Genomic DNA, 23853 nt, shown 5'->3' on the forward strand with positions numbered 1-23853 from the left:
GCGAGGATCAGATGAAGTTGAAATACCCTCATCTTTTCTCTTAATTGTTTGTAACTTTTATTTGCTTAAATTCTAATTTCGGGACGAAATTCCCTCTAACAGGGGGATGATGTGACAACCCGAAATTTCCATTGTATGAACATCATCTATTCAATAGAAGCTAGTTCAGTTTCAGTGATTTTCAAGCTTTTCCGAACGAGTTTGTGTACATTAGGGTTTATGTTTTAGATGATATCAGGAGAGTGGATACTCCTGGTTTTGTGAAACTTGGGCATTTCAAGTTTCATAATGTTACAGTCTAATATCAGGAATGAAAATATTTTCTGCCAAAATATTCCAGGACTATAAATAGTTTTCTGAATTAAATTAATTCATTATTCACAATTCCAAATAGAGAAAAGCCATATTCTCTCTGATGGATCTTCGGGTTTTCATCCCAGATTGTGAGTCTACTTTGCTAAATGTGTTTCAATACTTGTTTAATGCTTATTAACAACAATAACATGTTTAGATTACCAGATCCGGGAGTTTACCGCCCAAGAACGTTCTTGGGGAGTAAACTCCAAAATGGAACATTATGGCTTCCTAGTCCCGATTCCTTGTTAGACAACTTGTTTAGGAGTTAGGATATGATCTTTATAGGCCTAAATGCATCCAAGAAACACAAGTTCTAGGAGTTTACGGCCAAGGAACTCCCTTGGGCCGTAAACCCCTTTTCAAGGGCTTAAGTGCCCTAAAACTCCCCCTAATGGTTAAGGACCTTTACCCTAAATTGCTTGTGCTTATTTTAGGCATCAAAAGACATCAAAATCATAAGTTTCTAGGAGTTTACGGCCAAGAACTCCTCTTGGGCCGTAAACCCCTTTTTGTGGGACAAAAATCATTCCAAGCAACCCTTAAGCCTTTAGACAATTTTCCTTGAACCTTTGGGACTAGAATGGGGAGTAGAACACAAATTAACCACTCCTTGAAAGGAGTTTACGGCCAAGGAACATGACTTGGGCCGTAAACTCCAAGTGAAGGCACCAAAGTGTGCCTCTTGTCCCCATTAACCTTAGATAAATTCATGAAAGCAATCCTTGTTGTTTAAGAGCCTCAAAACAATTAAAAACCTAGAGTTTACGGTCGTAAACTCTAGGGTGAAGGGACTACAAGTCAAATACTTATAAGTTATTACTTCAATCACTTTATGGGGGGGGGGGGGGAATACAAGTCAAATACTTATAAGTTATTACTTCAATCACAGGTGATTGTGTTTAATCACATGTGATTAATAACTAGGAAAACAACGATTTTTACCACTGTTCAAACTGTTTATCAAAATGCTCTACTTTGAAATGTTATACAAACTGTTTTACTATCCAAACTTACTTATAGACTGTGATTTAAACAAATGCTTCTTATACTTAAACTGTTTTATTAACTTATGCCTTCAAATTGTTTTATAGATCGACATCAAGTCGATCTCCTCTTGAAATCATATTTATGCTTTATATATACAATTGCATGCCCGTATATGTATAGATATATAAATAATGTTCAAAAGGCTTAGGAAGGCCATCCGCCCTATTTCCTTTTCCTCGATTTGGATGTGGTCTGGTGGGATTTCGGGTGACCATCCGAAGGTCGTTTCCATATTACTTATATATCATATATACATGTATAGACATAAAAGTACTTCCATATTCATACTCATCAGTACATCATTAGTTGGTTACCATCGGGGTAACGCAGGATCATACATATACAGATATACTAGAAACAATACATATACAGATATACTAGAACCAATACATATACAGATATACTAGAACCAATACATATACAGATATACTAGAACCAATACATATACAGATATACTAGAAACAATACATATACAGATATACGAGAAACAATACATATACAGATATACGAGAAACAATACATATACATAAATACGTAATATTTGTGATCCACTGTATCGGGCATGCCTTAAATGTCATGGCCCGAGTTGTAGCCAGAATTCTCTTGGAGGGAGAGCGTGAGTTTGCGTATAGATCTATACTGGATTGACTATCCTACACCTTGCTGCTAGCTACAGCCGGACCTGCAGGTCTGCGGGTGCCAAACGTCATTCCTTTTATTACGACCATTCATTATGTCGTTGTTACCAGTCGATAGCATGGTGCAATTTATCACATTATGCCTTAATATAAATCCGGTTTAAGGTAGTAGTATTTAGTACAGCAGTAGTCTTATTATACAAAGCTACAGTACTACAATGATTTACCCATTACATATTTTAGTGATAACCTCACTTAAGCATTAATGTACAAACTATATTTTTAACAGATGGTAGTTATATTTGGGTAATCACACACTTTTACAACAAAAAAGTTTACAAAACAGCCTAGCCTTGGTAGAAGGTTACTTTTATAGAAAATATAGGATTTTCTAAGAGATTCAAACTTTTACAAACCCTTTCAAACATTTGCTTACAATTTTCCAACTTATGCATTGAGTCAAGTTCAAACGTTTTTACAAGAAACATTGACACTAAAATACTTATGAACCCACCAGCTTAATGCTGATAAACTCTTTCAAAATAACTTGTATTCTCAGGTCATCAGTAGACAGGTACCGAGGCCAGCTTTTGAGAAGATGGAGTGCATTCAAGACTTATCTCATATTATTTTGTGTTTCATTATTTTTGGTGTCTATAAGTGTACAGAACACACTTGTATTAAAATTATATATTTAATTCAATGGATGATGTTGTTTGCTTATTTACATTTACTGTGTTGTGATACTATACATGACGTCCTCCACCCCAGAACGTTTCCGCCGTTCTTGGTTTTGGGGTGTGACATTCACCCTTCTTGATAAAGCTTTAACTTGGTGGAATGGCCACGTTAAAGTACTTACCCTGATCGTGGCAAACTCCATAAGCTGGGAGAGCCTGAAAGCCATGATGATGAGAGAATACTGCCCACGGGGAGAGATTCAAAAGCTTGAACACGAGCTATGGACTCTCGGAATGGTTGGTACCAACATCGCTACTTATACCAACAGATTCTGCGAGCTGGCAATCCTTTGCCCAGATATGATTGCTCCCGAGAGCAAGAAAATAGAAAGGTACATCTAGGGACTGACGCCCCAAATGCGATCAAGCGTGTTAGCTTCTAAACCTGACACCTTTGAAAGTGCTAAGGAACTGGCACAATCCCTGATTGACTACGGAGGTCATCAGAACTCAACCACTTCTGCACCAGCACCACAGAAAGGAAACAACAACAACAACAACGACAACAACAACAACAACAACAACAACAACAACAACAACAACAACAACAACAATGGCAGGAAGAGAGTGTGGAATAAAGGGAAGGCTGGGTCTTCCCAAGAATCCGCAAAGAAACAACTGGTTTCAGTGAATGCTGCCACTGTACCTTCTACAGCTCCTACAAATACCTACCCAACAAAGCCTTATATAGGTAACCTCCCAAAGTGCACCAAATGCAATTTCCACCACCATGTACCTTGTCGGGAAATGCAGTGTGCCAACTGCAACAGGAAGGGGGCACACAGCCCGTTTCTGCAAGGACCCTGCAAAACCTATCACTCAAGTTCCCGGTGCGGGTGTGGGGCAGACTTGCTACGGTTGTGGCGAGGTGGGCCACTGCAAGAGGAACTGTCCTAAGGCAGCAGGCACCGGAGGTGTGGGACGAGTTTTGGCGATAGGCCACGACGAAGCTGTAGCTGACCCAACTATAGTTGCCGGTACGTTCCTTCTCGATAATTCATACGCATGCATATTAATCGATAGTGGAGCGGAGAGGAGCTTCGTGAGTCAAAACTTTATTCATTTACTTAAACCTAGACCTAACAAGTTAGAAAAATCATTCACCGTAGAGATGGCCAATGGAAAAACCGAAAACACTAATTGCATATTCATGGGCTGTACGTTAACTTTAGACGGTCATTCTTTCCCAATCAATCTCATGCCGGTCCAAATTAAAAGTTTCGACGTCATAGTCGGCATGGATTGGTTGAGTCTTCTTCGCGCTGATATCATGTGCTTTGAGAAAGCGGTCCGTCTTAATCTCCCTAACAACGAAACCTTAGTTATCTACGGCGACAAATCTAGTACAAACCTTCGCATCATTTCGTGCATCCAAGCTCGAAAGTGATTGCGGAAGGATTGTCAAGCATTCCTAGCGCACATCGTTGATACAAGTCAAGAACTGAAGGACATCAAGAGCATCTCGGTAGTACGCGACTTTCCCGATATCTTTCCAGAAGAACTACCAGGATTACCACCGCAACGCCAAGTCGAGTTCAGAATCGACTTAGTTCCAGGAGCTACCCCAGTAGCGAAGTCGCCTTACCGTCTTGCACCAGCAGAGATGCAGGAACTTTCCAGTCAACTTAATGAACTCCTTCAAAAAGGATTCATAAGACCAAGTTTCTCACCTTGGGGAGCACCGGTCTTGTTTGTAAAGAAGAAAGACGGATCGTTCCGTATGTGCATCGACTACAGAGAGCTGAACAAACTTACTGTCAAGAACCGCTATCCTCTACCCCGTATTGACGACCTATTCGATCAACTTCAAGGAGCGAACTACTTCTCAAAGATAGACCTACGATCCGGATATCACCAACTACGAGTTCTAGAGGGGGACATTCCAAAGACAGCTTTCCGAACTCGTTATGGACACTACGAATTTGTAGTGATGTCGTTCGGATTAACCAATGCACCAGCAATATTTATGGACCTCATGAATAGGGTATGCCGCCCTTACTTGGATCAGTTCGTCATCGTCTTTATCGATGATATACTTATCTACTCTCGAAGTGAGGAAGAGCATAGTCAGCACCTACGAAAAGTCCTAGAAACACTGCGAACGGAGAAACTCTATGCGAAGTTCTCTAAATGCGAATTTTGGATTCGAAGAGTCGAATTTTTAGGCCACGTTGTTAGTGAGAAAGGTATACACATGGACCCCTCCAAAATTAAGGCTATTGAGAACTGGTCGGCACCAAAGACACCTACAGAAATTCGTCAATTTCTAGGTCTAGCTGGCTACTATCGCAGATTCATAAAGAACTTTTCGAGCATTGCGAAACCTCTTACTACATTAACCCAGAAAGGTGTGGCCTTCGACTGGGAAGCGAAACAAGAGAAGGCATTCCAGACACTAAAGCAGGCCTTGTGCACCGCATCGATACTATCCCTCCCCGAAGGGATAGAAGACTTCGTGGTGTATTGCGATGCGTCAAATCAAGGACTTGGTTGTGTTCTTATGCAGAGAGGGAAGGTTATCGCTTATGCCTCCCGACAGCTTAAGACACACGAAGTGAACTATACGACACACGATCTCGAGTTAGGAGCAGTGGTATTTGCTCTGAAGATCTGGAGGCACTACTTATACGGAACAAAGAGTACTATTTTCACCGATCACAAGAGCCTTCAACACATTTTCGATCAAAAGGAACTCAACATGCGACAACGACGATGGGTTGAGTTACTGAATGACTACGAATGCGAAATTCGTTATCATCCTGGCAAGGCCAACGTAGTAGCTGACGCCCTCAGTCGAAAGGAATACACTGGTCGGAGGGTCAAATCTCTGACCATGACTATCCATTCCCACTTATCCACACAAATTAAGGAGGCACAAATGGAAGCTTTGCAACCTGAAAATGTGGCAGGTGAATCCCTGCGAGGAATGGAGAAGAATCTAGAAGTCAAGGGTGGCGGAGCCTACTATCTCATGGACCGAATTTGGACCTCGAAACATGGTGGTTTCAGAAACATAGTCATGACTGAGGCTCACAACTCAAGATATTCCGTTCACCCGGGTTTAGATAAAATGTATCTGGATCTTAAGAAGCTGTACTGGTGGCCTAGCATGAAAGCAGAAATTGCTACCTTCGTGAGTAAATGTCTTACTTTCGCTAAGGTTAAGGTCGAGTATCAGAAACCGTCAGGATTACTACAACAACCAGAGATACCAGAATGGAAATGGGAGCGGATTACTATGGACTTCATACCCAAGTTACCCAAGACGACAAGTGGACTTGATACCATATGGGTCATTGTCGACAGATTGACCAAATCCGCGCATTTCCTACCCATCAAGGAGACTGATAAAATGGAGAAGCTTACAAGAACTTACTTAAGGGAAGTAGTGCGACTGCATGGTGTTCCGATATCCATTATCTCCGATCGAGATAGTAGATTCACTTCAAGATTCTGGCAGTCACTACAAAGTTCCCTGGGAACTAGGCTAGACATGAGTACAGCCTACCACCAACAAACAGACGGACAAAGTGAGAGAATAATACAAACTTTAGAAGATATGCTGAGAGCCTGTGTGATTGACTTTGGAAAGGCATGGGATATTCATTTACCCCTTGTCGAATTTTCATACAACAATAGTTATCATACAAGCATAAAGGCTGCTCCGTTTGAAGCCCTCTATGGTCGAAAGTGCAGATCCCCTCTGTGCTGGACTGAAGTTGGCGATACCCAGTTAGCTAGAGGAAGAGTTCCAGAAAGCACTCTCACCGGTCCGGAAATCATACGAGAAACGACAGAGAAGATCGTTCAGATTCGTGAACGATTGAAAGCCTCTAGAGACCGACAGAAAAGCTACGCTGACCAAAGGAGGAAACCTTTGGAATTCCAGGTAGGAGACCACGTATTATTAAAGGTCTCACCGTGGAAGTGTGTAATACGATTTGGAAAGCGTGGGAAACTAAATCCAAGATACATAGGGCCTTTCGAGATCCTTGCCAGAATCGGCCCTGTGGCTTACAAGCTTAACCTACCGCGCGAACTTAGTAACATCCATCCAACCTTCCACATCTCAAACTTGAAAAAGTGTCTGTCCGACGAGACTCTTGTTATTCCACTCGACGAGATCGAGATCAACGAGAGCCTCAACTTTGTGGAAGAGCCAGTAGAAATCATGGACCGAGAGGTCAAGCAAACAAAACAAAGTCGCATACCCATCGTGAAGGTTCGCTGGAACGCCAAGCGGGGACCTGAATTCACATGGGAACGCGAAGATCAGATGAAACAAAAGTACCCTCATCTCTTTCATGTTCACTAGTATCTTTACTACTTTAAATTTCGGGACGAAATTCTCTCTAACGGGGGGATGATGTGACAACCCGATATTTCAACTCTTTGTAATGACCAAAAGGGTCAAGTATTGTAACCACTTTTGAGTAATAAAAATTTACTTTCATAATAAAATGTACAAATAGTTCTATTTAATTTCCTTCTATGTTTAAATGTCTTTAAACCATGATCGTACGTGAAAAGAGCGCTCAAATCCGACTTCATATAGCGAAGTTATGACTTTTCCAAGTTCGGCTTAGCAACAGACAGCTAAAAACTCGAATCGGAGATCGAGCGACTTTTGGCCGGAATGACCTACACGAGAATCGAAGGCCTCGACAATGGTATTCCAGCGGTAAAAAGTCTGGCAAAAACCGACATCAGATAAAGAAGTTATGAATTTTCAAAGAAATTCCTTAAACACGGTGAGTTTAAAATAAATAATAAAAAAATAATTTCGGAATTTGCCGTCGGAGTCTAAATGAAAGTGGTAGAGCGTAGTCTCACCTACGCGTGGATATAAAGACCATCGAAAACGGAGTTCGTATGAAGAAGATATGAATTTTTGAAGTTTATTAAATAAATTATATATTTATTTAATTCAAAATTTCGGACCTTATCCGAAGAGGAGTCAGCGTCCTCATCCGAGTACGCGCTGCGTACCCCTGTACGCCCTGCGTACCTGAGAGACTTGGCCTCTGATCGTCCAGGTCGCCCTATCCGACCCGTCCGACCCGTCCGAAGTATCCGACCCGTCCGACCCGCCGTCCCATCCGACCCGTCTCCCCAGCAACCCGTCCCATCCGACCCGCGTACCCAGCACCCCGTCCCATCCGAAGCCGAGGCAGTCGAGGCTTCGGTCATGCATGACGTACGCGTACGCGCTGCGTACGAGCGTACGCCGCACGTACCGAGGCGGTTCAGCCTTCCTATAAATAGGATGCGAGGGCTTCCGAGAAAAGGGCTCATTTCTCTCCTCTCTCTCACAACCTTGCCTCGTTTTCCGTGCCCGTTCAAACCCGAAGCTCTGGTCTTTTTGCTCATGTCCCGAGGGTCGATTTTACTCCCTAGATTCCCGAGAATCCCGAGGAAAATCCATTTCCCGAGACGAAACTCTGCCCGGTTTTCCATCTCGCTATCTTCAAACTTTCAAGTGAGTTCATACCCCTTAATCTACCTTTTAAATATTCTTTAAATTCTTTTGTATGCATTCAAGGGGGGGGGGATTACAAGTAAAACACACGAGTATTATCGTGTGTTACATAAAGAAACTCTTTTATATGCTTTTATATATCCAAATCACATGCGATTTACAAACTTTATAAGGAACTTTCATATATATAAAATATGTTAAAAAGAGCATTCTATCTTTTGAAATATACATTGTTGTAATGCATGTATAAACTAAACTTTTCTTAGATTATTCATGTCTATCTTGGACTCTACACCAAAAATCTATGCTTTCATAAACAAGTGATTTATTTTCTAGGTATTTCTAAACAAACAAGACACACTTTTAGAAAACTATAATAGGTATAGTTTTACGAACAAATTTCTAACTCTTATGTACTAGAAACATGAATTTCAAGAAGTTTACTTTCGTATACAAGAACAAACGTAACAGTTTAACAAGTAGATCTGTTTTTATACCACGGTTTTGTGAGACACTAACTTCATGTACGTTCGAGTACACATTTCAAGTCCTGTATTATATACTAGAATCCCTTGGAGGGGGAGCGTGGTGTTTCTATATAGATCTATACGGGCTTGACAACCCGCGCGCTGACTGTTAGCTACAGTCCACCGTTTGGGGTGACAAACGTCATAACATTACAACGCCTGAAGAACGTTGTGTATAGGCATTCTGAGTCAATAGTATGGTTATAAAACTCACAAGGGGTATTAAAAATGCATTGATTTACAAGGTTTTCAAACTCATTGGTTATTTTACACTTACACAAATTTTAGAAACAAACATTGGTCTTGAGTGAAGGCTACTATTATACTAGTAGAAAATATAGGATTTTCTAAACACAAACAAACAAAGACAAAACATTTCATTTCAAAGAAACATTGGTCTTGAGTGAAGGCTACTATTATACTAGTAGAAAATATAGGATTTTCTAAACACAAACAAACAAAGACAAAACATTTGATTTCATTCAAACATTGTCATTTAAATACTTATGAAACTCACCAGCTTAAATGCTGATCTACTCTTTCAAAATTTACTTGTATGTCCCAGGAAATCAGTAAATTTCAGGTATTCATTTTGCTTTTGATGAAGGGATGCTGCAGCGCCAGTTTAATCTCGTATTTTGACATCATATTGTAATTGGTTTTGAACATGTAACTCTTGACAAATGTAAACTTTCAATTATATATATGATGGTTGTATTGCTTTCTTTACGATGTATTCATTTGTTACATTACCACATGAAGTCATCCGCCTCCGAACGTTTCCGCCGTTCAGGTTTGGGGGTGTGACAGATTGGTATCAGAGCAATGTTTATAGTGAACTAAGTATATCGAACCACATAAGATATACAAACTATAAATGCTTAAGGGACTAATACTCTCTGACAAAACAAATTTTCTTTTTACGCTGAAGCAGATTTGCGTTCAACTTAAATTGATAGTTCATTTAAGTACAATTACATGCATACCACAAATTATTTTCATGTTATACAACTATACAAGTATTTAGACAAGTTGACACTACGATTGAGACTCGATATATGTAATCAGATTTTGGACAAATATAGCGTGATCAACTATATTTGCCCGAGATTGGACCAACGTATATCGAGGAATGATCGTAGTAAGCAACAAGTCAAACCTTACCAAACCATTACAAGAATCAAACACATGAATTAAAATACTATAGGAGTATTTGCAATCTAAACTAGTTTAACTTACATGTTGTGAATGTTTCAACTTTATTCCATTCTTATAACCCTATTTCTCGTGCAGTCAAATGGCTGGATTTCACCACCCTAGCGACCCCTACTTTCCCAAGCAAGGCAACGGAGGATGGATCGAAGATGATCCCGAAGAGGACGAGGAATCCATAGAAGTGGGTGATGACTCCGGTACCGACTCAGAGCCGGAAGTTATCGATCCACCACCCATTCAACCTCCCGTCTTCGTAAGGAACTTTCAAGGACCGACTCCCGTCTGGGGAAGTCACCTCCACCATTGGAGCCAACAGCAAAACCTACGCCCTCCCTACGGCATGTGCCGGGACTTCTATGATGTCCGCGGCGGAGGTTCAGCTGATCGAGCACTCCCGGTTATGGTGGGTAAGTTAGCCAATCAGTCCTATCAATTTGGAGTTCAAGCTAGTCGACTCCGGGATGTCAACGTGGAAGTACAGGTTCACACTTCTGACATCCGTAGGCTGGACAAGATGCAAGACAATGCTCAACTTCAAACCGAAGCATCTCAAGCGCAAATGATTGCAGCCCTCGCTGAACTGAGGGAACAACAAGCCGCTTTTGATAGGCGTCTAATGGAGTCAAAGCAATCAGATACGGAGTCAAGCTCCAAGCGCAACCTTCGACGCAAGTAGTGCTTGTCAAGGACTCAAATTTTGTTATAGCTTAGGACCTCGGCTAAAAGTCTTTAAATTTCTCGAACTTTGTAATCTGAGACCCTTATAGGGGTCAAATTTTCATGATCGTTGTAACAACTTTTATATTAATATAAGTGGCACTATTTCTACTATGTTGAGTATTCGTTCAAACCTTGAATGGTCTTTGGAAAGCCAAATACTTGTTTCATACCTTCAGTCTTACAAATAACTTTCATTCTTCTATTTTAAGACTCATACTATCATCTGTTGTTGAACTATGGCGATTTAGTTCATGAGACACATACATTTTCTATTTTAAGAAATTCTTATCCTTGTCTTTTCAACCTATAGTTGAAGGATGCCTCCGCGTAGGAATCCAAGGCGAAACAACGGTGAGGAAACACCTGTACCACCACCTCCTCCACCCTAATTTGATGCTGTTATGTTTCAAGCAGCAGTCACCGCAGCGGTGGCAGTTGCCATGTCACAGATCAATAACTCAAGTACTAATGGCTCGGGATCTGGCACACGCCTATCCAACCATGGCGAGAGTCATGGACCACCTCGAGAATGCACCTATAAGGACTTCACTAATGCCAAGCCCCGGATGTTTTATGGAACTGGTGGTGTAATGGCCCTGAGGCAGTGGATTGAAAGGACGGAGGCAGTCTTTGAAATCTGCTCCTGTCCCGAGCACAACAAAGTCAAATTTGCAACTTTCACCCTTCTTGATAAAGCTTTAACTTGGTGGAATGGCCACGTTAAAGTACTTACCCTGATCGTGGCAAACTCCATAAGCTGGGAGAGCCTGAAAGCCATGATGATGAGAGAATACTGCCCACGGGGAGAGATTCAAAAGCTTGAACACGAGCTATGGACTCTCGGAATGGTTGGTACCAACATCGCTACTTATACCAACAGATTCTGCGAGCTGGCAATCCTTTGCCCAGATATGATTGCTCCCGAGAGAAAGAAAATAGAAAGGTACATCTGGGGACTGAGCGATCAAGCGTGTTAGCTTCTAAACCTGACACCTTTGAAAGTGCTAAGGAACTGGCACAATCCCTGATTGACTACGGAGGTCATCAGAACTCAACCACTTCTGCACCAGCACCACAGAAAGGAAATGACAACAACAACAACAACAACAACTACAACAACAACAACTACAACAACAACAACAACAACAACAACAACAACAACAACAACAACAATGGCAGAAAGAGAGTGTGGAATAGAGGAAAGGGTGGGTCTTCCTAAGAATCCGCAAAGAAACAACTGGTTTCAGTAAATGCTGCCACTGTACCTTCTACAGCTCCTACAAATACCTACCCAACAAAGCCTTATATAGGTAACCTCCCAAAGTGCACCAAATGCAATTTCCACCACCATGGACCTTGTCGGGAAATGCAGTGCGCCAACTGCAACAGGAAGGGACACACAACCCGTTTCTGCAAGGACCCTGCAAAACTATCACTCAAGTTCCCGGTGCGGGTGTGGGGCAGACTTGCTACGGTTGTGGCGAGGTGGGCCACTACAAGAGGAACTGTCCTAAGGCAGCAGGCACCGGAGGTGTGGGACGAGTTTTGGCGATAGGCCATGACGAAACTGTAGCTGACCCAACTATAGTTGCCGGTACGTTCCTTCTCGATAATTCATACGCATGCATATTATTCGATAGTGGAGCGGAGAGGAGCTTCGTGAGTCAAAACTTTATTCATTTACTTAAACCTAAACCTAACAAGTTAGAAAAATCATTCACCGTAGAGATGGCCAATGGAAAAACCGAAAACACTAATTGCATATACATGGGCTGTACGTTAACTTTAGATGGCCATTCTTTCCCAATCAATCTCATGTCGGTCCAAATTAAAAGTTTCGACGTCATAGTCGGCATGGATTGGTTGAGTCTTCTTCGCGCTGACATCATGTGCTTTGAGAAAGCGGTCCGTCTTAATCTCCCTAACAACGAAACCTTAGTTATCTACGGCGACAAATCTAGTACAAACCTTCGCATCATTTCGTGCATCCAAGCTCGAAAGTGCTTGCGGAAGGATTGTCAAGCATTCCTAGCGCACATCGTTGAAACAAGTCAAGAACTGAAGGACATCAAGAGCATCTCGGTAGTACGCGACTTTCCCGATATCTTTCCAGAAGAACTACCAGGATTACCACCGCAACGCCAAGTCGAGTTTAGAATCGACTTAGTTCCAGGAGCTACCCCAGTAGCGAAGTCGCCTTACCGTCTCGCACCAGCAGAGATGCAGGAACTTTCCAGTCAACTTAATGAACTCCTTCAAAAAGGATTCATAAGACCAAGTTTCTCACCTTGGGGAGCACCGGTCTTGTTTGTAAAGAAGAAAGATGGATCGTTCCGTATGTGCATCGACTACAGAGAGCTGAACAAACTTACTGTCAAGAACCGCTATCCTCTACCCCGCATTGACGACCTATTCGATCAACTTCAAGGAGCGAACTACTTCTCAAAGATAGACCTACGATCCGGATATCACCAACTACGAGTTCTAGAGGGGGACATTCCAAAGACAGCTTTCCGAACTCGTTATGGACACTACGAATTTGTAGTGATGCCGTTCGGATTAACCAATGCACCAGCAGTATTTATGGACCTAATGAATAGGGTATGCCGCCCTTACTTGGATCAATTTGTCATCGTCTTTATCGATGATATACTTATCTACTCTCGAAGTGAGGAGGAGCATAGTCAGCACCTACGAAAAGTCCTAGAAACACTGCGAACGGAGAAACTCTATGCGAAGTTCTCTAAATGCGAATTTGGGATTCGAAGAGTCGAATTTTTAGGCCACGTTGTTAGCGAGGAAGGTATACACATGGACCCCTCCAAAATTAAGGCTATTGAGAACTGGTCGGCACCAAAGACACCTACAGAAATTCGTCAATTTCTAGGTCTAGCTGGCTACTATCGCAGATTCATAAAGAACTTTTCGAGCATTGCGAAACCTCTTACTACATTAACCCAGAAAGGTGTGGCCTTTGACTGGGAATCGAAACAAGAGAAGGCATTCCAGACACTAAAGCAGGCCTTGTGCACCGCACCGATACTATCCCTCCCCGAAGGGATAAAAGACTTCGTGGTGTATTGCGATGCGTCAAATCAAGGACTTGGTTGTGTTCTTATGCAGAGAGGGAAGGTTATCGCTTATGCCTCCCGACAGCTTAAGACACACGAAGTGAACTATACGACACACGATCTCGAGTTAGGAGCAGTGGTATTTGCTCTGAAGATCTGGAGGCACTACTTATACGGAACAAAGAGTACTATTTTCATCGATCACAAGAGCCTTCAACACATTTTCGATCAAAAGGAACTCAACATGCGACAACGACGATGGGTTGAGTTACTGAATGACTACGAATGCGAAATTCGTTATCATCCTGGCAAGGCCAACGTAGTAGCTGACGCCCTCAGTCGAAAGGAATACACTGGTCGGAGGGTCAAATCTCTGACCATGACTATCCATTCCCACTTATCCACACAAATTAAGGAGGCACAAATGGAAGCTTTGCAACCTGAAAATGTGGCAGGTGAATCCCTGCAAGGAATGGGGAAGAATCTAGAAGTCAAGGGTGGCGGAGCCTACTATCTCATGGACCGAATCTGGACCCCGAAACATGGTGGTTTCAGAAACATAGTCATGACTGAGGCTCACAACTCAAGATATTCCGTTCACCCGGGTTCAGATAAAATGTATCTGGATCTTAAGAAGCTGTACTGGTGGCCTAGCATGAAAGCAGAAATTGCTGCCTTCGTGAGTAAATGTGTTAATTGCGCTAAGGTTAAGGTCGAGTATCAGAAACCGTCAGGATTACTACAACAACCAGAGATACCAGAATGGAAATGGGAGCGGATTACTATGGACTTCATAACCAAGTTACCCAAGACGACAAGTGGACTCGATACCAGATGGGTCATTGTCGACAGATTGACCAAATCCGCGCATTTCCTACCCATCAAGGAGACTGATAAAATGGAGAAGCTTACAAGAACTTACTTAAGGGAAGTAGTGCGACTGCATGGTGTTCCGATATCCATTATCTCCGATCGAGATAGTAGATTCACTTCAAGATTCTGGCAGTCACTACAAAGTTCCCTAGGAACTAGGCTAGACATGAGTACAACCTACCACCCACAAACAGACGGACAAAGTGAGAGAAAAATACAAACTTTAGAAGATATGCTGAGAGCCTGTGTGATTGACTTTGGAAAGGCATGGGATATTCATTTACCCCTTGTCGAATTTTCATACAACAATAGTTATCATACAAGCATAAAGGTTGCTCCGTTTGAAGCCCTCTATGGTCGAAAGTGCAGATCCCCTCTGCTGGACTGAAGTTGGCGATACCCAGTTAGCTAGAGGAAGAGTTCCAGAAAGCACTCTCACCGGTCCGGAAATCATACGAGAAACGACAGAGAAGATCGTTCAGATTCGTGAACGATTGAAAGCCTCTAGAGACCGACAGAAAAGCTACGCTGACCAAAGGAGGAAACCTTTGGAATTCCAGGTAGGAGACCACGTATTATTAAAGGTCTCACCGTGGAAGTGTTTAATACGATTTGGAAAGCGTGGGAAACTAAATCCAAGATACATAGGGCCTTTCGAGATCCTTGCTAGAATCGGCCCTGTGGCGTACAAGCTTAACCTACCGCGCGAACTTAGTAACATCCATCCAACCTTCCACGTCTCAAACTTGAAAAAGTGTCTGTCCAACGAGACTCTTGTTATTCCACTCGACGAGATCGAGATCAACGAGAGCCTCAACTTTGTGGAAGAGCCAGTAGAAATCATGGACCGAGAGGTCAAACAAACAAAACAAAGTCGCATACCCATCGTGAAGGTTCGCTGGAACGCCAAGCGGGGACCTGAATTCACATGGGAACGCGAAGATCAGATGAAACAAAAGTACCCTCATCTCTTTCATGTTCACTAGTATCTTTACTACTTTAAATTTCGGGACGAAATTCTCTCTAATGGGGGGATGATGTGACAACCCGATATTTCAACTCTTTGTAATGACCAAAAGGGTCAAGTATTGTAACCACTTTTGAGTAATAAAAATTTACTTTCATAATAAAATGTACAAATAGTTATATTTAATTTCCTTCTATGTTTAAATGTCTTTAAACCATGATCGTACGTGAAAAGAGCGCCCAAATCCGACTTCATATAGCGAAGTTATGATTTTTCCAAGTTCGGCTTAGCAACAGACAGCTAAAAACTCGAATCGGAGATCGAGCGACTTTTGGCCGGAATGACCTACACGAGAATCGAAGGCCTCGACAATGGTATTCCAGCGGTAAAAAGTCTGGCAAAAACTGACATCAGATAAAGAAGTTATGAATTTTCAAAGAAATTCCTTAAACACGGTGAGTTTCAAATAAATAATAAAAAAATAAGTTCGGAATTTGCCATCGGAGTCTAAACGAAAGTTATAGTGCGTAGTCTCACCTACGCGTGGATATAAAGACCATCGAAAATGGAGTTCGTATGAAGAAGATATGAATTTTTGAAGTTTATTAAATAAATTATATATTTATTTAATTCAAAATTTCGGACCATGTCCGAAGAGGAGTCCGCGTCCTCATCCGGGTACGTGCTACGTACCCCTATACGCCCTGCGTACCCGAGAGACTTGGCCTCTGATCGTCCACGTCGCCCTATCCGACCCGTCCGACCCGTCCGAAGTATCCGACCCGTTCGACCCGCCGTCCCATCCGACCCGCCGTCCCATCCGACCCGTCTCCCCAGCAACCCGTCCCATCCGACCCGCGTACCCAGCAACCCGTCCCATCCGAAGCCGAGGCAGTCGAGGCTTCGGTCATGCATGACGTACGCGTACGCGCTGCGTACGAGCGTACACCCCGCGTACCGAGGCGGTTCAGCCTTCCTATAAATAGGATGCGAGGGCTTCCGAGAAAAGGGCTCATTTCTCTCCTCTCTCTCACAACCTTGCCTCGTTTTCCGTGCCCGTTCAAACCCGAAGCTCTGGTCTTTTTGCTCAAGTCCCGAGGGTCGATTTTACTCCCGAGATTCCCGAGAATCCCGAGGAAAATCCGTTTCCCGAGACGAAACTCTGCCCGGTTTTCCATCTCGCTATCTTCAAACTTTCAAGTGAGTTCATACCCCTTAATCTACCTTTTAAATATTCTTTAAATTCTTTTGTATGCTTTCAAGGGGGGGGGGATTACAAGTAAAACACACGAGTATTATCGTGTGTTACATAAAGAAACTCTTTTATATGCTTTTATATATCCAAATCACATGCGATTGACAAACTTTATAAGGAACTTTCATATATATAAAATATGTTAAAAAGAGCATTCTATCTTTTGAAATATACATTGTTGTAATGCATGTATAAACTAAACTTTTCTTAGATTATTCATGTCTATCTTGGACTCTACACCAAAAATCTATGCTTTCATAAACAAGTGATTTCTTTTCTAGGTATTTCTAAACCAACATGACACACTTTTAGAAAACTATAATAGGTATAGTTTTACGAACAAATTTCTAACTCTTATGTACTAGAAACATGAATTTCAAGAAGTTTACTTTCGTATACAAGAACAAACGTAACAGTTTAACAAGTAGATCTGTTTTTATACCACGGTTTTGTGAGACACTAACTTCATGTACGTTCGAGTACACATTTCAAGTCCTGTATTATATACCAGAATCCGTTGGAGGGGGAGCGTGGTGTTTGTATATAGATCTATACGGGCTTGACAACCCGCGCCCTGACTGTTAGCTGCAGTCCACCGTGTGGGGTGACAAACGTCATAACATTCCAACGCCTGAAGAACGTTGTGTATAGGCATTCCGAGTCAATATTATGGTTATAAAACTCACAAGGGGTATTAAAAATGCATTGATTTACAAGGTTTTCAAACTCATTGGTTATTTTACACTTACACACATTTTAGAAACAAACATTGGTCTTGAGTGAAGGCTACTATTATACTAGTAGAAAATATAGGATTTTCTAAACACAAACAAACAAAGACAAAACATTTCATTTCAAAGAAACATTGGTCTTGAGTGAAGGCTACTATTATACTAGTAGAAAATATAGGATTTTCTAAACACAAACAAACAAAGACAAAACATTTCATTTCATTCAAACATTGTCATTTAAATACTTATGAAACTCACCAGCTTAAATGCTGATCTACTCTTTCAAAATTTACTTGTATGTCCCAAGAAATCAGTAAATTTCAGGTATTCATTTTGCTTTTGATGAAGGGATGCTGCGGCGCCAGTTTAATCTCGTATTTTGACATCATATTGTAATTGGTTTTGAACATGTAACTCTTGACAAATGTAAGCTTTCAATTATATATATGATGGTTGTATTGCTTTTGTTTACTATGTATTCATTTGTTACGTTACCACATGAAGTCATCCGCCCCCGAACGTTTCCGCCATTCAGGTTTGGGGGTGTGACATCAGATGAGAACCCGGCAGATCCCCTCACGAAGGGACTGAGCAGGGTTAAGTATTTACAGCATGCAAGGTGCATTGGGCTGAAGGATGATATTAGTTTCAATAATTAGATTCCTGAAACTTGTAAAATGTAATTGACATTTGATGATAAATAAAAGTTGTTATTTATTTATGAGTAAGGTGTTACTATCTTGTGTTGATTGTTTACTATGTTTCAATTTTGCATGTTTTTACTTCCAGAATAATCATGTTATTATTCAAACCATCCACAGTCGGTCAAACTTTGGAAGTAAGTATTGATTCAAGACTGTCATGAATTTGGCTTGTATGATTTGTCTAAAGTGGTTTAGACAATGCAATGGTTGCTACAACATTCATGAGTACTCATAAGGGCTGAGTATTGGATTCAACCCACGCTCACGTGCATCACTTCATGGAATTTATCTCGAGTGATCGTGAGACGGTAATATCATATAAATCTTCAAACCTAGAGATATGAGGTGGTTATGCATTGATTGTACGAAAACGCATTGGTAACTCGATGTTATAAAACGTGCCTTTGTGAGTAATTCAACAAGTAGTTAGTACAAGCATATCAGTCGAAGTTTATCTGTTCCTTCTAGAAATAGAAGTGAGATCTGGGACCCTCAATGATTTGGTTTTGACGTATGTACCGGGCCCGGTCAGAACCTAATTGATGTGTTCAATTTAGTTCTATGTCGAAACAAATCGGAGATCGAGAAAGAAATGCTGGACAATATGTAAGATATTGTTCCATGTGTTTGTCCGACTGATATCATGAGAGCAGAGGATTATATGATCACTTATCTTAAATGGCGTATCATCATCATCTCAGTTCCGAGAGACTTTGAAAGAGCTACGATTGCTAGTCGGATTTTGAAGTCATATTTGCAAATATAGTTATTAGACTTATCCAACTGGGAGACTGTTGGATATAGTGTCTAAGTCCATAACTTTATTTGGTATGTACTTGATCCGACCCGGCATGGTCCATTTGGGTTGCATGGCATTGCAATACTTGGATAGACTAAATGAGAGAATATGGCACTTATGATTATTAATATATTATAATTTCTAATATATTAATAATAGTATTATTTAATTAGTATTTGATCAAGTATTAATCTAGTATTAATTTGGTGATCAAAGTAAGACTAATTAAATATATAGGGTTGATTATGACAATCATTAAATCTTTTATGGTGGATTAATGATCCATGGTTTATGGGTTATGGAGGTAACCATTTGGAGCTCCATGGATAGTCCATGACAATTAAGAGTATTCATGTGAAAACCCTAATTGTGACACCACTATAAAAGGGACCCTTTGGCTACTGAAATCGGACCTAGTAAGGTTACTAGAGAGGGCATAACCGATTTTGAGTGCTAGAAGTATTCTCTCAAGTTATTCCAAGTTTGGTGGTGTTGTGTGAAGCATTTGAGGCACAACATTTGGGGTGCTAGGCTCACAAAGTCTTGAAGGAATCCAAGCAACAACAAGGTATGTATTTCTACTAGTTTTTATGTTTCATATATTCCCCATGCCATGCTAGTTAGGAAATAACCTTGAAAAAGAAATTTGCATGTATATAGAGAAAACATAGATTCAAGGTTATTAGGGTTGCATGTACACTTAGGAAGTGTTTAGAATGCTCAAATCCCATCACCGCGTACTACTTGCTGTTAACTTTTGTTGACTTTTAGGGTTTTGGTCAACATGTGGACTTTTGAGTCAGGGAGGGTTAAAATGGTCTTTTACCCTTATGTGGGATTGTAGAAAGGGGTGTAGCATAGCCTTGAGAGCCGTTAATGACTTGGAATGATTATTTGTTGTGATTAGGCGAGGCTAGGTCGTTGTTTTGAGATTCAGAGATATCAAGCACGTGAGATTCTAGACATCATACAAGGTGAGTCTTCTCAGTATATTGTACCTGGAAGGGTACCTATGTGTGACTGAAAGGTTTGGTATGCTATGAGATATATGCATTGTATGCTATGAGTTGCCTGTTTTGTATGCGCTATGTATGTGACATGTATGTTATGCTTGATATGGGCCGGAAGGCATTATGATGTGGACCGGAAGGTCGACACGGGTAGGACTGGAAGGTTTACCGGGTTGGGACGGAAGTCCCCTGAGACACATGGACTAGAAGGTCGTGTGGAGTATGGCCTGGAAAGGCGTATGTGTGTAAGTTGTATTTTGGGGAACTTACTAAGCTTCTTGCTTACAATGTTTATGTGTAATGTGTTTCACGTACTAGTGAGGACCGTGGGAAGGCGCCGACATGACTCATACACACACACACACCGGTGGATTTGGATATGTTTGATCTTGGGATTGATATGTTTTGTATTATGACAATGTTACATTGGATTTTATGGTTTGTCTCGAATGATATTATGTTTTAAAGAAATGAAAAATTGTTTTGAAAATTTATGTTGTTACAAGTTGGTATCAGAGCCTTGGTTTGAGGGATTCGGATGCACCTTCGGGTGTAGCTGAACTCAAACTGAGGATTTGAGAAAATTTTCGAACAATAAAAACTAATTTTTCTAAAAAAAGTAAGAGATTTTGAGACAACTAGAGCGGAGTAGTGTGTACGGTCAGCCAGCGCCCCAATGGTGAACACCCAAAATGCCCTTATGTTATGTGTTATGAGATATGATATGTTATATTATGCATGCTAGAGCTGGCTAGGTATTCATATTAGGACTAGAGTGGCCTGATTTTGTGATGCCTTAGCCTAGGAAGGAATGTGCTGCTATGTGATGCTTGAGCACGAGTAGGTAGCAGTGAGGGGCTGATAAGAGGTCTACCGAAGGGTAGCTGATGCCAGTGAGATATAGAGTACTTGTGATCTGTGATCCAAGGAGGAGGACTTAGGGTGAATACTGATGCGGTGTAGGTGGTAGCATAAGGGCCCATACTATCGAAGACACCGGAGTAGTGCACACTCTAAGTAAGAATCCTTGGGTACTAAGGTACAAGTAGGGTCGAGTTATCGAGTGCGAGCATACTCGAATGAGTCTTTGATATTATTATGTTATATTTCAGAGACATCATCGTTGGGACACGCCACAGACCTGAGGCGACCGGTATGAGTGACAAGGAGCTTCATTAGATGATCCATGATGAGGTGGCTACGGCGATCAGGGCCTAGATTTCTAAGATGTTTGGGTCTATCAAGACCACACTGATTGAGACTTTCAATGAGCGGTACGCCGTGGTGACTGAGGTTGCAGCCGCTGCAGCTACAACAGCTGTGGCTGCTACCAGGCCTCAGGGAGGTGACTCGTTGTTGTTCCGGGAGTTCAGCAACACGAAGCCACCTGAGTTTGATGGGACGTAGGATCCGATCACTTAGATGAGATGGATTGCTGATATTGAGGGATGCTTCTATACGTGTTCATGCCCGGAGCATCTGAGGGTACGGTTCTCTTTGAACCAGCTTCGCTTAGGGGCGAAGGATTGGTGGAAGTTCGTGACGACAAGCTTCACTCTTGCAGAGATTTCAGCGGTGACCTGGGAGAGGTTCACCACCATGTTCAGAGACGAGTATGTTCCCCCGGTGGAGAGGGAACGGTTGGTTCAGGAGTTCTTGATGCTCAAGCAGGTTAATGATTCGGTTACTGTGGTCACCCGGAAGTTTCATGAGAGGGCGATGTTCTGCCCTGAGCAAGTGTCTACTGAGCAGGCACGAATGAGCCGATATTTGGGCATTCTGAGGAGGGACATTCGGGAGTTGGTGTCGAACTCGACGTACCGGACATTTGTTGAGCTCCAGGAAAATGCTCGGAAGAGGGAGATTGAGTTGGAGACTCCGGCCAGGGAGGAGGCCAAGTCTTAGTTGATGAATCGGCATCCGACTCAGTCTCAGTCAGCAGCCAAGCAGACCAAGTCCGCTGATTCGAGGCCTGGAGGCCAGAAGGGCCGTTCTTGCGGGAAGTGCAGCAAGGGTCATGAGTGGGCCTGTCGATCGGGTGCTTGCTACAAATATGGCAAGGAGGGGCATATCGCCAAGGATTGCCACAAGGGAATTATGGTTTGGTTTAATTGCAACTAGACTGGCCATCGGAAGGCCGAGTGTCCACAGTTGCATCAGGGGTCAGCACAAGGATCTGCACCTACTGCTAGGGTTACCGAGGTTCGATCAGTGAAGGCCGAGGCTCCGAAGACTTGTGGGAGAGCTTTCCAGTTGATTGTGGATGAGGTCTGCGCAGCGCCCGATGTTGTGGCTGGTATGTATTCTGTATTTATATTTTTTTGTTGAGATATTGTGCTTATATGATGATATGCGTAGGTATTTTTCTTGTGAATTATGTATCTGCTTTGGTGTTATTTGACTCGGGTGCGAGTCGGTCATTTGTTTCCGTGGCATTTATTCAGCACATTAGTATCCATCGAGAGGCGTCGAGTCGACCCCTGTGTCACACCCCGAAACCGATGGCGGAAACGTTCTGGGGTGGAGGACGTCATGTAAAGTTGTGACAACCCGTAATGTATTCCGTCATTATAAACCGTTCCCACTAAATAAAACCGTTTGTATTAAATTTGCCCCGTTAACTTTCGAGTTAAATTAATTTAATTGCGACTTTCATTCGGTTTCATAAGTGTCGGGATGCATTATAAACATTAAAATATTTTCCATATTCATTTGGAAAGTTTTTAGTTTCATCTAGGTCGTGATGACAGCTAAGTAATCGGGTACGGCCAAAAGCACCGTTTAACGTCAGTATCGGGTAGAATTCCACCAGGCCATAGACTCAACCCCTATATAAGGGATTGAGTGACTTCATTTTGAAGCTTTTTCTCTCTCTTAAAGCACTTTCTCTCACTACTCTATCTCTCTAGAACTTGAGTTTGATCCCAAAAATCCTCTTTCAAGCTTCAATTTGGTAAGCAATCTTTCGAAATGGGCATAAGGTCGATTTGAAATAAGTGCTCGTTTAAATTTAATGTGCACCCTATGTACATATCGCTTGCGCTTTCTGTTTTACTGTTTACCATTTCTACAGTGAATATTTTATTGAGTGGTTGGGGATTTTGATTAAGTAGGTGTTTGAATTTATGACTCACAAAACTTCTCTCCGCACCACAGTCAAAAAGTATGCATACATAAATGTTGTCGAGGAGAAACATACCCGTAACCACCGTGGGGTCAGCTATTGCTTCATTTTGACCTATCGCCAACACTCTCCCAACACCGCCAACATTCTTAGCCTTGGGGCAATCCCTCTTGAAGTGCCCAGTTTCTCCACTCCCATAACATGCCTGGCTTATCCTAGTACTAGGAACATGAGTGATTGGTCGCGCCGGTGCCTTACAGAAACGGGCAGTGTGCCCTTTCCTATCACAGTTTTTACAGTGCATCTTGCGGCAATTACCGTGGTGATGGTAGTTGCATTTGTTGCACTTTGGCAGGTTCCGAACATATTGTTTCGTTGGCGCAGGGGTAGCAGGAGTTGTAGTGGGATCAGTAGCGGCATGAACCGCCACCATTTGTTTCTTTGAAGGTTCTTGCGAAGTTTGCCCCTTTCTCTTGTTCCAGAACTTCTTCTAGCTGTTGTTGTTGGTACTGCTGTCGTTGTTGTTGTATCCTTTGGTTGGTTCAGCGATGATAGCCGTGACGCCTCGACATACACCATGATCAACGAGAGATTGC

Source organism: Lactuca sativa, chromosome 5, assembly GCF_002870075.4.
Source record: "Lactuca sativa cultivar Salinas chromosome 5, Lsat_Salinas_v11, whole genome shotgun sequence".
Classification (NCBI taxonomy): Eukaryota; Viridiplantae; Streptophyta; class Magnoliopsida; order Asterales; family Asteraceae; genus Lactuca; species Lactuca sativa.